General features: G+C 39.7%; 2 non-coding genes across 2 annotated transcripts; one reads left to right on the top strand and one right to left on the bottom strand.

Annotated features, from left to right (window-relative positions):
• The first annotated feature begins 2,937 nt into the window (after positions 1-2,937).
• Positions 2,938-3,044, top strand: LOC131518318 (U6 spliceosomal RNA). Its single transcript, XR_009265009.1, has one exon. It is a non-coding gene; the product is annotated as a U6 spliceosomal RNA (small nuclear RNA).
• Positions 3,045-4,130: 1,086 nt separating this feature from the next.
• On the bottom strand, positions 4,131-4,237 carry LOC131518317 (U6 spliceosomal RNA). The gene has a single exon (XR_009265008.1). It is a non-coding gene; the product is annotated as a U6 spliceosomal RNA (small nuclear RNA).
• Between the last annotated feature and the right edge of the window lie 8,754 nt (positions 4,238-12,991).

Raw genomic sequence — 12,991 nt, 5'->3', positions numbered from 1 at the left:
GAAGGCTGAGATCTCAGAGTAGAGAGAAATGGAGAACAATTAAATCAGTACCTTCAGGGGAGGGCTCTGGCCCTTTAAAAAGCTCTTTGTGGTTTATAACCTGCAGCCTAGGTTGATAACCCCTGTCCCCCAGCTGGAGTTCACCAAGTGAAGCTGATCATTGATGCCATGGTTCTAAGTGATTTCTCTGTTCCCTACTCAAGAGGATGTGAGGATTTGGGTTGCGTTTCTTCTTGATAATTAGAGTAAAATTCCTGAAGAGGAAATGACTTGTGGTTTTTTCCCTGTGATTTCAATTGTGTCATATCACTGAATGTTCTCTTTCTGTGAATAAAAAGAAAAAGAATAGGTCGACTTTCCATTTATCAGTGTGTACTATCCTACTGTTGCAGTCAAACAAGAATTCAGAAATGTGGCTGTAAAATGGCAGGCTTGAAGTCTTTTACTCTTTGCATTGTAACCTACTGCAAACAGTATGGCCTACTAATACGACAAGTGGTACAGTGGAAACAGCAATGGGTTTGGCCTCACAAGACAGGACAGCCAGTGCCAATATTGCCCAGAGAAATCACTACACACTTACCTCAGCTTCAGTTTTCTTTTCTCAAAAATGAGATGCTATATCTCTTTGGATCTAAAATGGTACTGATTATAAGACACACCATAGTTTTACATACCACTTAAAAAAGGAAAGATAATCGTTTTATTCCACTGCTAATATACACACTTGGAATGATTATGACAACAGTTTTGGTAATAAATCCCAAATGTTCCAGAATATAAAAATAAAACTCATGTTTCTTATTAAAAAATTCAATGAGCTGAGAAAAATCTTCATTTTTAATTTTTTTTATAAGAAAAATGCTTTAAATCAATCTCTCCTAAAGTCAATTGGTTAACAACACCTATTGAAACTTTCTTCTTTTCTTAATAGTCAATTCTTAAGATACAAAAGATATCTAACTAAAAGGCCACCTGCCTTCTAACTTTTCTATAGAACTTCCAAAAGATGTGATGAGGAACACTATCTCCCCCTAAGAAAGTGATTGGAGATTTACACATACCAAACCAGTGAAAAGAGCAAGAATTGTTTTTGTCAAAATGTAAATATGGGATCTTAAAGATTCTTTGGTTTAGCAGAAGCCAACAGTGTTAGTGTTGCAAATTTGTATTGTGATGACATGAGTGTGATTACAAATGTATACATGAACTGGACAAATGTGTTCAGTCAGTGAGGTATGCAATGTAGATGGGAGGAGTTACGGGGGAAGAAGAAACAAGAGGAACAGCACTGTAGGGGAACACAAGAGTTTGGGGGGAAAAGGGCAACTGTGTAAAAGAAACCAGAGGATAGAGTAAGGAAATCGAAAATGTTAAATTTGAATGTCTCTAGCACATTATCTACTGGATGAGGCTTTTCAATTAATGGATAGCCTGACAGAAAGCAATGTTCAGAAAATAAAAACACATCAGGCTGCGTTCAAACAGGGATGAGGCTGGGTAGAGCTATATCTCTTAATCCAACTGATTGTACACAAGAATCCTTGTAGCTGAAGGATTATTGGACTGTGAGGAAGAGGCACCTAGAGACCCAGCACTCAGGACCAACATTAAGTGGTTCCAGAAGAGTCTCTTAGGAAACAAAAACACAACTTCAGTTTAGCCCAAGAAAGGTAATTTGTTGGCACACTTAAATTATGGAAAGGGTAGAATGATCCAAAGACTCAAACATCAATACTCTTCCTTCATGTCTTCTTCCAGTCTCTCTCTCAATTTTCTTCCTTGGGGCATATAATTTGGACACCAGGGGCCTGGGGTTTGGGTTTATTTAGATCCTTACAGCTCATGAGCCAATGGTTAAAAACAAACCGACAAACAAACCACCAGACCCTCTAACTGGACTTTCATCATGGTACTCTAAAATCATGAAGTAAAAGATTTCTGGGAAACCATCATGGAGGGTCAGGCTGAAGACCTCCCCTGAACCCACTGATTCAGCCAGGCATTACATACCTTAGGCTGAGATGCAATACGAAGTAAACGCCAATGAAAACCACAAGATTAAAAACTGGAACCAGGATTTAGTTAGGCCTTTATATCTAAATTTTCAAGAAACATGGAGGAATGAAATATGAGTTAAACCACATCATCAATAAGAAACGAGCCAAATGCAAGAATTGTGACGGTCCGCAGGGTAAATATCCTGTTTCGCCAATAAGTAATGGCATGAAGAGAAATGGGAAGTCCTTGGGATAATAAAGACCTAGAAGCATAGCAACCAGATACAATGTGGGACGGGGCCTCCTTTGGGTACATAGGACAAACCAACTATAAAATGCATCATCGAAAAAGTCAAAGACATTTGAACCTAGAGTGGATATTAGATAGTATTAAGGAATTACCTTAACTTTCCAGGTGCTTCCTTTTTTTTTTTTTTTTTTTTTTTTTTTTGAGTATTCTTCAGGGAAGTTTAAATGGGAAATGTGCTCTAAAAGTGTGACGCCGGCACAGCCCTGCCCAGCCCACCCAACGCACCACGGCGGCCTCACCGCCCGCTCGCCCGCCGCTCGCCCGGCCCTCGAAGCGCCGAACGCACAGGGGCTTTCTTCGTGCTCGCCCCTCCCGGCATGCTCCGCGGGGCCAGAGCGACCGCCACAGGACCCACGGTCCAGGGCCTGGGTCCCACGAACAGCCCTCTTACCCAGGGTGCTCCGGGCGCGGCTCTCATTTGCATGCCCCACCCGGCAGGTAAACTCGACAGGTCAGTCGCGGCCTAGCCAGCATAGCACCAAACCTGAGAGCCTCACGAGTCGCTCCTGTCATCACATTTCCCCCAAACGTCCCGAGGTCGCCGGGAAGACGCGCACATCAGTCACCCTAACTAAGAGAGGCAGGAGGCTGCCGTGCCTTATATAATTGGTGGACGGAGGGTGTAGCGTGCTCGCTTCGGCAGCACATATACTAAAATTGGAACGATACAGAGAAGATTAGCATGGCCCCTGCGCAAGGATGACACGCAAATTCGTGAAGCGTTCCATATTTTGCGCAGCTCCCTGGCGAGCCTCTACTCTGACTATTACTTCTGAGGAAACGGTGTCATGTCAGAACACAATGTGCGGCACTAAATGATAAAATTGTGACATTTCACTAGAAAAACACTCCTGTAAAGCAGTCTATGACTTGTAAACGAAGCTGGATTACAGCTGGAAATCTATGTGCAAATATGTCGTTTCTACATATCACGGAAACAAGATGTCAACTTGAATTTCTTTATAGAACTAAAAATTCTGAAATTGGCTTATGTATGGTCTTGTCTCCTTCAACAACACAAATTCCAGAAGGCCCAAGAGTATTGGCTCCGGTGGAGTAGAACACTAGCACATAAATTGGTCCATGAATCCTTATCAAATCATTCCTAAATTATTAAACTGCTAAATCAATGAATCCTTACTAAAGGAAGTAAGCAACATCAGCGCACATTTCTTGCGCCTACGTTGTGACATTCTTCGGTCGTTTTATAACTGAGTCCATACACCCTCTGTCACGAGGAGGTGCACTAAGGCAGGGACTGTTAACTGTTTTACAAGGGGTGGTTACACCGGATTAGATCAATGTTGGCTGCGGCCTGTGGATCCTAGATCTCCAGGACCAAGAGAACTGGCTAGAAGCAGCAAGCCCACTGGGATCTGCTTTCACACATCTGTCTGAGACCGCTTTGTATACCTGTTAAAACATCAATGGCATCTAAGAAGTATTCAGAAACGCCGGTTTGTCTAAATCAGACGGATTCTGTGATGGGAACTTTGATTAAGAGGAAAGTTAATTACCCAAACCAAAAGCAGATTTTAACCAACGAGAACAAGCGTTAGGATGCAGGTACCAGGATTACCTAGGTAATTCAATAATAATAAAGTGGTGGGCGCCCACAGAATGACGTCAGAGGGCCATCAAGGTAGTCTCACCTCCAACCACACAGGGTTCGGTGGAACGGCAGAACCTCGCAGGTGTGCTGGACTGGTAGCTGCTAGCTGCAATGCTTAAACTCCCAGCGGGCCTTCAGAGCTACCCTCCCATCCCCCATTTTTGTGCCGGTCCTCAAAAGGATATCGATAGTTCGCGGGGGAGCTGCGCAAAATATGGAACGCTTCACGAATTTGCGTGTCATCCTTGCGCAGGGGCCATGCTAATCTTCTCTGTATCGTTCCAATTTTAGTATATGTGCTGCCGAAGCGAGCACGCTACACCCTCCGTCCACCAATTATATAAGGCACGGCAGCCTCCTGCCTCTCTTAGTTAGGGTGACTGATGTGCGCGTCTTCCCGGCGACCTCGGGACGTTTGGGGGAAATGTGATGACAGGAGCGACTCGTGAGGCTCTCAGGTTTGGTGCTATGCTGGCTAGGCCGCGACTGACCTGTCGAGTTTACCTGCCGGGTGGGGCATGCAAATGAGAGCCGCGCCCGGAGCACCCTGGGTAAGAGGGCTGTTCGTGGGACCCAGGCCCTGGACCGTGGGTCCTGTGGCGGTCGCTCTGGCCCCGCGGAGCATGCCGGGAGGGGCGAACACGAAGAAAGCCCCTGTGCGTTCGGCGCCTCGAGGGCCGGGCGAGCGGGCCGTGAGGTCGCCGTGGTGCGTTGGGTGGGCCGGGCTGGCGCGACTGAGGTTTCCCTGAGAGACTGCGAATTGGTTGACCTGCTTGGCTACCTTGGTGCAGGGTGGAGCACGGGTCCTCCCAGCAAAGTACGTAACTTGTCACCGGTATTTCACCCGTGACACAGGGACCTTTGCCAGTTTCCAGAAGGGTTTGTTGAAATGAGCCCAGCGTCCAGCCCTCGGGGAGATTACCGCCAACGATTTGACCACTCACTTCGGAACACGGAGCACCACACTCTAGCTTGTCCTGGGGCTTGCGAGAACCAGCACGTGTCTTGGCCCCAGTCCATTCTGCGCAGGCGCCAGTGGGAACCGGGAAGGTGGTGCGGAGGAGCCCGGATGGGTGGCCACGCCCTTCACAGGTGCCTTCCTCCTAGGTCATTTGCAGCCAGCAACCGGATGGAACGCTGAAGAATGCGGTTAAGCGCACCTGTTTGACCTCAGAGGCGGATTCAAGGAATCACACTATTAGAATTGAACTGGAGAATCATTCTTGTACTTCCTTATACTTCACCGCACCTTAGCCCTAGCCCTGTTACGACAAACAAGCGCAGCAGAGCTTTTTGCAGGGAATACTGGAATGTTAGTGTTAACTATTTTGATTTGAACTACTGCAAAAACCATACTGCAAAAACCATACTGCTCAAGTCACGGCCTTGTGAAATGAGGGCCAAAGGTCTTGAAATGAGGGCCTCAAATGGTTACAGTACTCCATATATTGAAGTAAAATGAAGGGCAGAGGTTTGCCTGCATTGTGTTAAAATGGCACCCTTAAGGAATATGGCATATTTGTATATAATAAGTGGAGTTTTGCTTCTTTTTTAAATGTGTTTATTTTATTTTATTTTATTTTATTTTATTATTTATTTTTGAGAGAGAGCGTGCGCGAGCGGGGGAGGGGCAGAGAAAGAGAGGGAGACACAGAATCTGAAGCAGGTTCCAGGCTCTGAGCTGTCAGCACAGAGCCAGAGGCGGGGCTGGAACTCACAAACCGTGAGATCATGACCTGAACTGAAGTTGGACGCTCAACCGATTGAGCCTCCCAGGTGCCCCGTTGTTTCTTTTTTCCTGCCTATGGTTGTCCTACCCTTGCTCTGAAAATATGACACAATATTTTGAAGTAAAGACCTGAGAAAGATCAGTAATTTTGATGTTTTTTTTTAATTTTTTTTTTTTTTACATTTATTTATTTTTGAGACAGAGAGAGACAGAGCATGAACGGGGGAGGGTCAGAGAGAGAGAGACACAGAATCCAAAACAGGCTCCAGGCTCTGAGCTGTCAGCACAGAGTCCGACGTGGGGCTTGAACTCATGAACCTTGAACTCACGGACCGCGAGATCATGACCTGAGCCGAAGTTGTCCGCTTAACCGACTGAGCCACCCAGGTGCCCAAGAAGTTTTTTAATTGGTACCCAATTTTATGATGTACAAAAAGAAAGTAGTGTGAAACCGTATGAAAGTTTCTGGTATTGCTGAGACAAAAAATAGAGAAGAAACAGAAAGCCTACAGAGATTATTGGTAAACCTATTTTTCCCTTTGTCCATTATAATTCTTTTCTTTAACAGCTTTTGAAAAGTAATAAAAACACTATGTTCTTCTCCCCCTCAAAAAAAAAATAGGCAAAAACGACATGCCTATTGAGTTAAATTGCCCAATTACAAATAAAATATGCTTTGATATATTTTTTCTAATGGCTTGTCTTTCCAATAAGCCATTTCTGATTTCAAAGCTATTTAAAAAATAGTAGATTGTTGTTCAATTATATGATTTGAAGAAATATATCAAAACCCTTTCATGTTCTTGCTCTCTTTAGAAACCTTACAACCAATTTGAGAGATACATGGTTAGAGGAGTCTATATTTGGAAGGATGGTTAGAGTTCCAGAGTCATGAACTTGAGGTCTCTACTGGTTGTAAGCTCTTCAGTCAGGCTACACTCCTGGATGACCACGTTTAAACCCTTTATATTCTAAAAAAAGAAAAAAATATTTACTTTTACAGAATGAAAAAGTTGAAGCTTTACAAGACATCAAATCTTTTGGGAGAAAAAAATCTTTATAATGGTTTTAAATTATCAGATGTCATGGCACTCCTGCACAATGTGCTGTCAAGCTACAGCAGAATTTCCCACAGGTGATTTATGTTTGACCCCTTTTAAAGCAAAAAATTCTAGACCGCTAGCATTGCTGAAATTACTTCTATTTTTTTTTGTCATTTAAATATGTATAAACATAAAACAGGGTAGAAACCACTTATTCAAATAAGCTGTTATAAACTCTAAAACCAAAGCAGATTTACATATTAAATACAAAACTACAAGTCAATACAAGTCAAATTAACAACATTAATTTATTGCAGTAGATGATGTTTGGCTGAAACAAAATCACCACTGTTGGGTTTGATAGTGGAAAGATGTAGCCTCAGGTTCAGTTCTCTACTTAGTCTGTTTCTGTGCAGTTGCAGAGAATACCAAGAACATACATATGTTCTAAAAACACTAAACCTTTATTTACTACCAAATTATATAGATACTGGAACAGACATTTTGTTCTTATTTTAACATCTATGAAATCAGGACACAATAGACAGTACATGGGCACTCAGAGTCTATGAAATAGCATAGTTCAAGAAAATCAGACCTCATATTTAACACTCTGTTAGTGAGAAATCCTTAAATGCCAATATATTACTTGATGACTCTGTTATTTATTCCAACTTGGAGTTAGCATAATAATATAATTGAAATCACCACTAAATATATCATCAAATTTTGCTGAAATTTGAAACAAGAAAATAATATCTGAAGTTATTTTAAATTCTTAGAAATATTTTTTAAATAATTTGTTTGTTTTGCTTGTTTCAGCCCTGAGCTCATAGACTGTTGAAGATAAAGACAGAACTAGGCTTCTCATAGTGTTTTATTTTATATATGCCTGGGACTCTGGCAAATATTTCAACAATTGCTGGCAAGATAGTAAAGAATTAACAGAGAATTTGTATAATCAGAAATGCCCTCTCACTCCCAAAACAAGGCAGACAGTTTCCTAAAGCAAAACAAGCCTAACGCAGGCATCACAGGCCTTGTGGTTTTTCAAACAGGCTCCATGTTTGCCATGAATGAGGCTTGAGAACGAAGAGTTTCACAGAGGCAATTAGTATCTCATTTACACCATTTCAAAATTGATCATAAATCAGATTTTATTATTATTGCTTCCACTGTTTTCAATTTAGAATATTCAAATTACCATTAAATCTTTATTTGTATAGAATGTCCTGAAAGCATTTGGCTTTCGCTTGGTACAAATACATCATTTATATTATTTAGTCTGCCTCTGTTCATTTCCCATTAGCCTCTACAAAATAGTGCATTACTCAGTGGCATGTCATTTTCGTGATGTGAAATCAAAGTATTGATTTGTTAAAAACATAAGAAACTAAAATCTTGGTCATTTAAAATGCTATTTATATGAATATTATCACTAGGAACTAGAAACATTGCCTTCAATGTTCAATGGCCATTGCTGTCATTTAACTAGTAGGACACAACAACCAAACAGCAGCCAGTTATCTACACTGTCACATTGATGGCCCCTCAGCTCAGTATGATGAAATGGCAAATGGAAATGCAAATTCACATTGGGATCTCATGGCAATGCTTTAGTTATAAGCTGAATATAACTTATTCCAATGTGTCATACTCGGCTTATTTCAATATTTTGAGACAAGCATCTCAAAAAAAAATTCCTGTAGAAGATCCTTTGACCCCTAAGAATCTGTCTGAAGAATCCAAGAGGTTCTAAATACCAATTTGGGAAACACTAAATACCAATTTGGGAAACACTACAGGCTGATATAGAAAAGTATAATTTCTGGAGTTTGTGTAGTTTTATATGCGTTCTTTCCTTGAAAGAATAAGTCAAGAATTTGAAGTTTCTATATTCTCAAATCAGTCAACATGACACATCATGTCAATAAGAGAAAGGATAAAAGCTATATGATCATTTTAATAGATTCAGGATAAGCATTTGACAAAGTACAACGTCGATTCATTATAAAAACACTCAACAAAGTCGGTTTAGAAGAAACATACCCCAACATAACAAAGGCTTTAGGTGAAAAACCCATACCTGTTGTGATCAAAACAGTATAAGAATATGCAATGGGAAAAAGACAGTCTTATACCCCTCAGAGTGGCTTAAATAAAAAACACAAGAAACAAGTGGTGATGATATGGAGAAAAAGGAACCCTTGTGCTCTGTTGATAGGCATGCAAATTGGTCCAGCCACTCTAGAAAACAGTATGGAGGTTCCTCAAAAATTTTAAAATAGAACTACCCAATGATCCTGCAATCACAGTACTGGGTATTTACCCAAAAAATAAACAAAACAAAACAAAACAAAACACTAATTCAAATGATACATGCACTCCTATGTTTATTGTAGCATAATTTACAATAGACAAATTATGGAATCAGCCCAAGTGTCCATCAATACATGAATGTATAAAGATGTGAGAGATATATAAATACACACACACATGCACACACACACTGGAATATTATTCGGTCATAAAAAAGAATGAAATCTTGCCATTTGCAACAGCATGAGTAGAGCTAGAGACTATAATGCTAGGTGAAATGAGTCAATCAGAGAAAAATAAGCACCATATGATTTCACTCATATGTGGAATTTAAGAAACAAAACAAACAAGCAAAGAAAAAAAGAGAGACAAACTAAAAACCATACCCTTAGCAATAAAGAACAAACTGGTGGTTGCCAGAGGAGAGGTGGGTGGAGGAATGGGTGAAATAGGTGAAGGGGATTAAGAGTACACTTATCTCAATGAGCACTGGGTAATATATGGAATTGCTGAATCACTGTATTGTACACTTGAAATTAATATAACACTGTATATTAACTAAAATGAAGTTAAAATAAAATTAAAAAAAAAAGAATTAGAAACAGAAAAGGTAGGAGAGGGGTATATTTATTGAGCACCAACTACTTGACAGGCACTTTACATACAAGATTGCATTTAATATTTGCAATTATTCTGAGAGGTAGGAATTATCCCATTCTATAATGAGGAAAATAAAGCTCAAAGGAATTGTGTACCCTGCCTAAATTCATATGGGTAATAAAAATGGGTTGGGGAGAGATAGCATTCAAACTCAGGATCCTCAGAATCCACATCCATGCTGCTTCTATTATTTTGTAATATGATTTAACATTAGAGGTATTTTTATATAGCTTTAACCAAGAAAATCTTTATGAACTGTGTTGAAATTCTTGGGCAATCCATACACAGAACATGAGAAAATGAAAAACTTCAGATAGCTCTAGATACACTGTTTCTAGATTATGAAAGAAAAACAGTCAATCTCAAACCAGATCACTTCTATCTTCCAAAATGCTTCTGGGGTACCTCTTTTAGACTACTGAAACTTACTAATGAAATAAAAAGTAATACAATTGTTATAGTCAGAAAACAAAAACAGAAGAAAAAACCCATGACTTTAAAAAAATAATACAATGACCTGAGACAGGATTTCTGTGCCCATGTTGTCCTCCATTAAAACAAATGATTCATAACAATTTCGTGTTTGTGTCTTTAATAAAAAAAATGGTAAGTTAAAATGTAGTTCTTGAAAAATAATTGGACAAAATAAATACTAATTCACTATTTGAATGCATGTTTTATCAACTAAAATCAGTCAAATAGTTTTCATTAAAGACTCCCAGTTGATTTGACACAGAGTTCTAGCATTTCTAAGAGCTCTTAAAAACGTAGGTCAAACTCCATTATTGTTTTTAAGCATGCAAAAAAATTAGAGATGAAGTTTCTAAAAGGAAACAGGAAAACATTTTTGCAACTGTGGGATTAAAGATTTCTGAGATAGGACATAGAAAGCAGCAACTATTAAAAAATTGATAAATGGCCTTCATCAAAATGAAAACCTGCTTATCAAAAGACACCTGTGGGGTTTTTTTTTTTTTAATGTTTGTTTTTGAGAGAGAAAGCTCATGCACAATTCGGGGAGGGGCCGAGAGGGAGGGAGAGAGAGAATCCAAAGCAGGATCTGTGCTGTCAGCGCACAGCCTCATGGAGGGCTCTGTCTGGCCAACCTTGAGATCACGACCTGAGCCAGAATCAAAAGTCAGACGCTTACCCCGACTGAGCCATCCAGGTGCTCCCACCTCTTTTTTTTTTTTTTTAATAGGCAATCCAGAGACAAGGAGAAAATAATCAGGAAAATTTCACAATCAAATATCAGGAAAAGGATGTACATCTACAATAAATCAGGAACTCTTCACCTTGACAATAAAGTGAACAAAATCCCAAATAAAATATGGGTACAAGACTTGAACAGGCACTTCACACCCAAAAAAAAGATATGTAAATGGCTAATAAGGAAATAGAAAGATGCTCAACATCATCAATTGTCAGAGAACTGACAGTTAACACACAATTATTACTATTTCAAAACTATTAGAGTGGCTAAAATTTAGAAGATTGACAATATGAAACATAGGCAATTGTGTGGAGCAACTAGAGCTCTTACATTGTTGGTGGGAGTGTAAACTTGTATAACTTTCATATAACTGTTTGGCAGCTTCTTATAATGATAAACATACACTTACACTGTGACCCATCAATTCCACTCCTATGTATTTGTCGAGGAGAAAATAAGACATGTGTCTACGGAGATTCATATGAGAATGTTTACAACTGCCTTATTTATAATAGTTCCAAGTTGGAAACAATCCAAATGTCCATCAACAGGAAAATGGATAAGTTGTGGTATATTAATGCAATGAATACTACTCAGCAATAAAAAAGGAGCACAGTACTAAAAAGCACAACAACCTGGATGCACTTCACAGGCATATTGCACAAAAGAAGCCAAACATGAAAAGGTACATACTGAATGATTCCTTTCGTATGAAGTTCAAAAACAAGCGGTAGTGATAGAAATAAGAACAGAAGTTGCTTAGGAGAGAGGGGGAAATGGGGAACTCTCTAAAAGATGGTTCAGAAGGACTTTCTGGAATGATGTAAAGATCTATTATCTTGATCCGTGCGTGGGTTATATAGGTATATGCATTTGCCAAAACATCAAATATACACTTGAGAAGCATATCACCATTACAAATTATACTGCAACAAGACAGTGGGCTTCAGTGAAAAAGAAAAAAGCATTAGTAACAAAAGACCCGTTGCTGAGATCTAATGCTGAAGGGCTTGCTGTTTCTAACAAGTGCAGCATCGTTCCTGGAACTTTATACCCTAGCTATACTCCTTTACTAAACATGTTAATTCCATCTAATAACAAGGCACTTACTAAAGCTGGTAGCTTTTGCCACCGTGGAGGCTTCATCAAGTTGATTCGAGAAATTCATAAATATACTTCTGAAGTAGTACATTGAATGTTTTTCAACTTATATTAATTCCTTCACTTAATAAATATTTATCGAGCACTAATTATGTTCCAGGCAATGTTGTAGGCTGCAGGGATACAGCAGTGACGAAAACACTACACACCTTGCTTCATGGAGTTTCACTTGAGTGTGGAAGAGACAAAGTATACAAATAAATAAATGAGGTGATTTCAGGTGGTGATAAACACAATGAAGAAAATAAAATATTTGACCAAATTTTATTCATTTCTGACAAAACATATGTATTACATATTTACATGTCAATTACATATCATGTTTAGCTCCATTATGATTTCAAAAATCAATTCTTGAATGCTTTTGTCCCCACTATATGATGAGAACACATTTTTAAAACATGAAGCCCTATTTCATCCACCCACATTTATGTATATTTTAATTTCTTACACACTCTTTTAAAAAGGACTGGGCGCCTGGGTGGCTCAGTCGGTTAAGCGTCCGACTTCGGCTCAGGTCACGATCTCACGGTATGTGAGTTCGAGCCCCGCGTCGGGCTCTGTGCTGACTGCTCAGAGCCTGGAGCCTGTTTCAGATTCTGTGTCTCCCTCTCTCTCTGACCCTCCCTCGTTCATGCTCTGTCTCTCTCTGTCTCAAAAAATAAATAAACGTTAAAAAAAAAAAAAAAAAAAAGGACAGATTAGGGCACCTGGGTGGCTCAGTTGGTTAAGCATCCACCTCTTGATTTTTTTCAGGTCGTGATCTCATGGTTCATGAGTTTGAGCTTGTATCAGGCTCTGCGCTGACAGTGCAGAGCCTGCTTGGGATTCTCCTTCTATCCCTCTCTCTGCTCTTTCCCAGATCATGCTCTCTCTCTCTCTCTCTCTCTCAAAATAAATAAACTTTTTTAAAAAGGACAGACTGACAATTCACCAGATCATTA

This window comes from Neofelis nebulosa, chromosome 7 (genome assembly GCF_028018385.1).
Source record: "Neofelis nebulosa isolate mNeoNeb1 chromosome 7, mNeoNeb1.pri, whole genome shotgun sequence".
NCBI lineage: Eukaryota > Metazoa > Chordata > Mammalia > Carnivora > Felidae > Neofelis > Neofelis nebulosa.
Note: the sequence above shows the minus strand (reverse complement) of the source record. Positions and strands in the feature narration are given on the sequence as shown.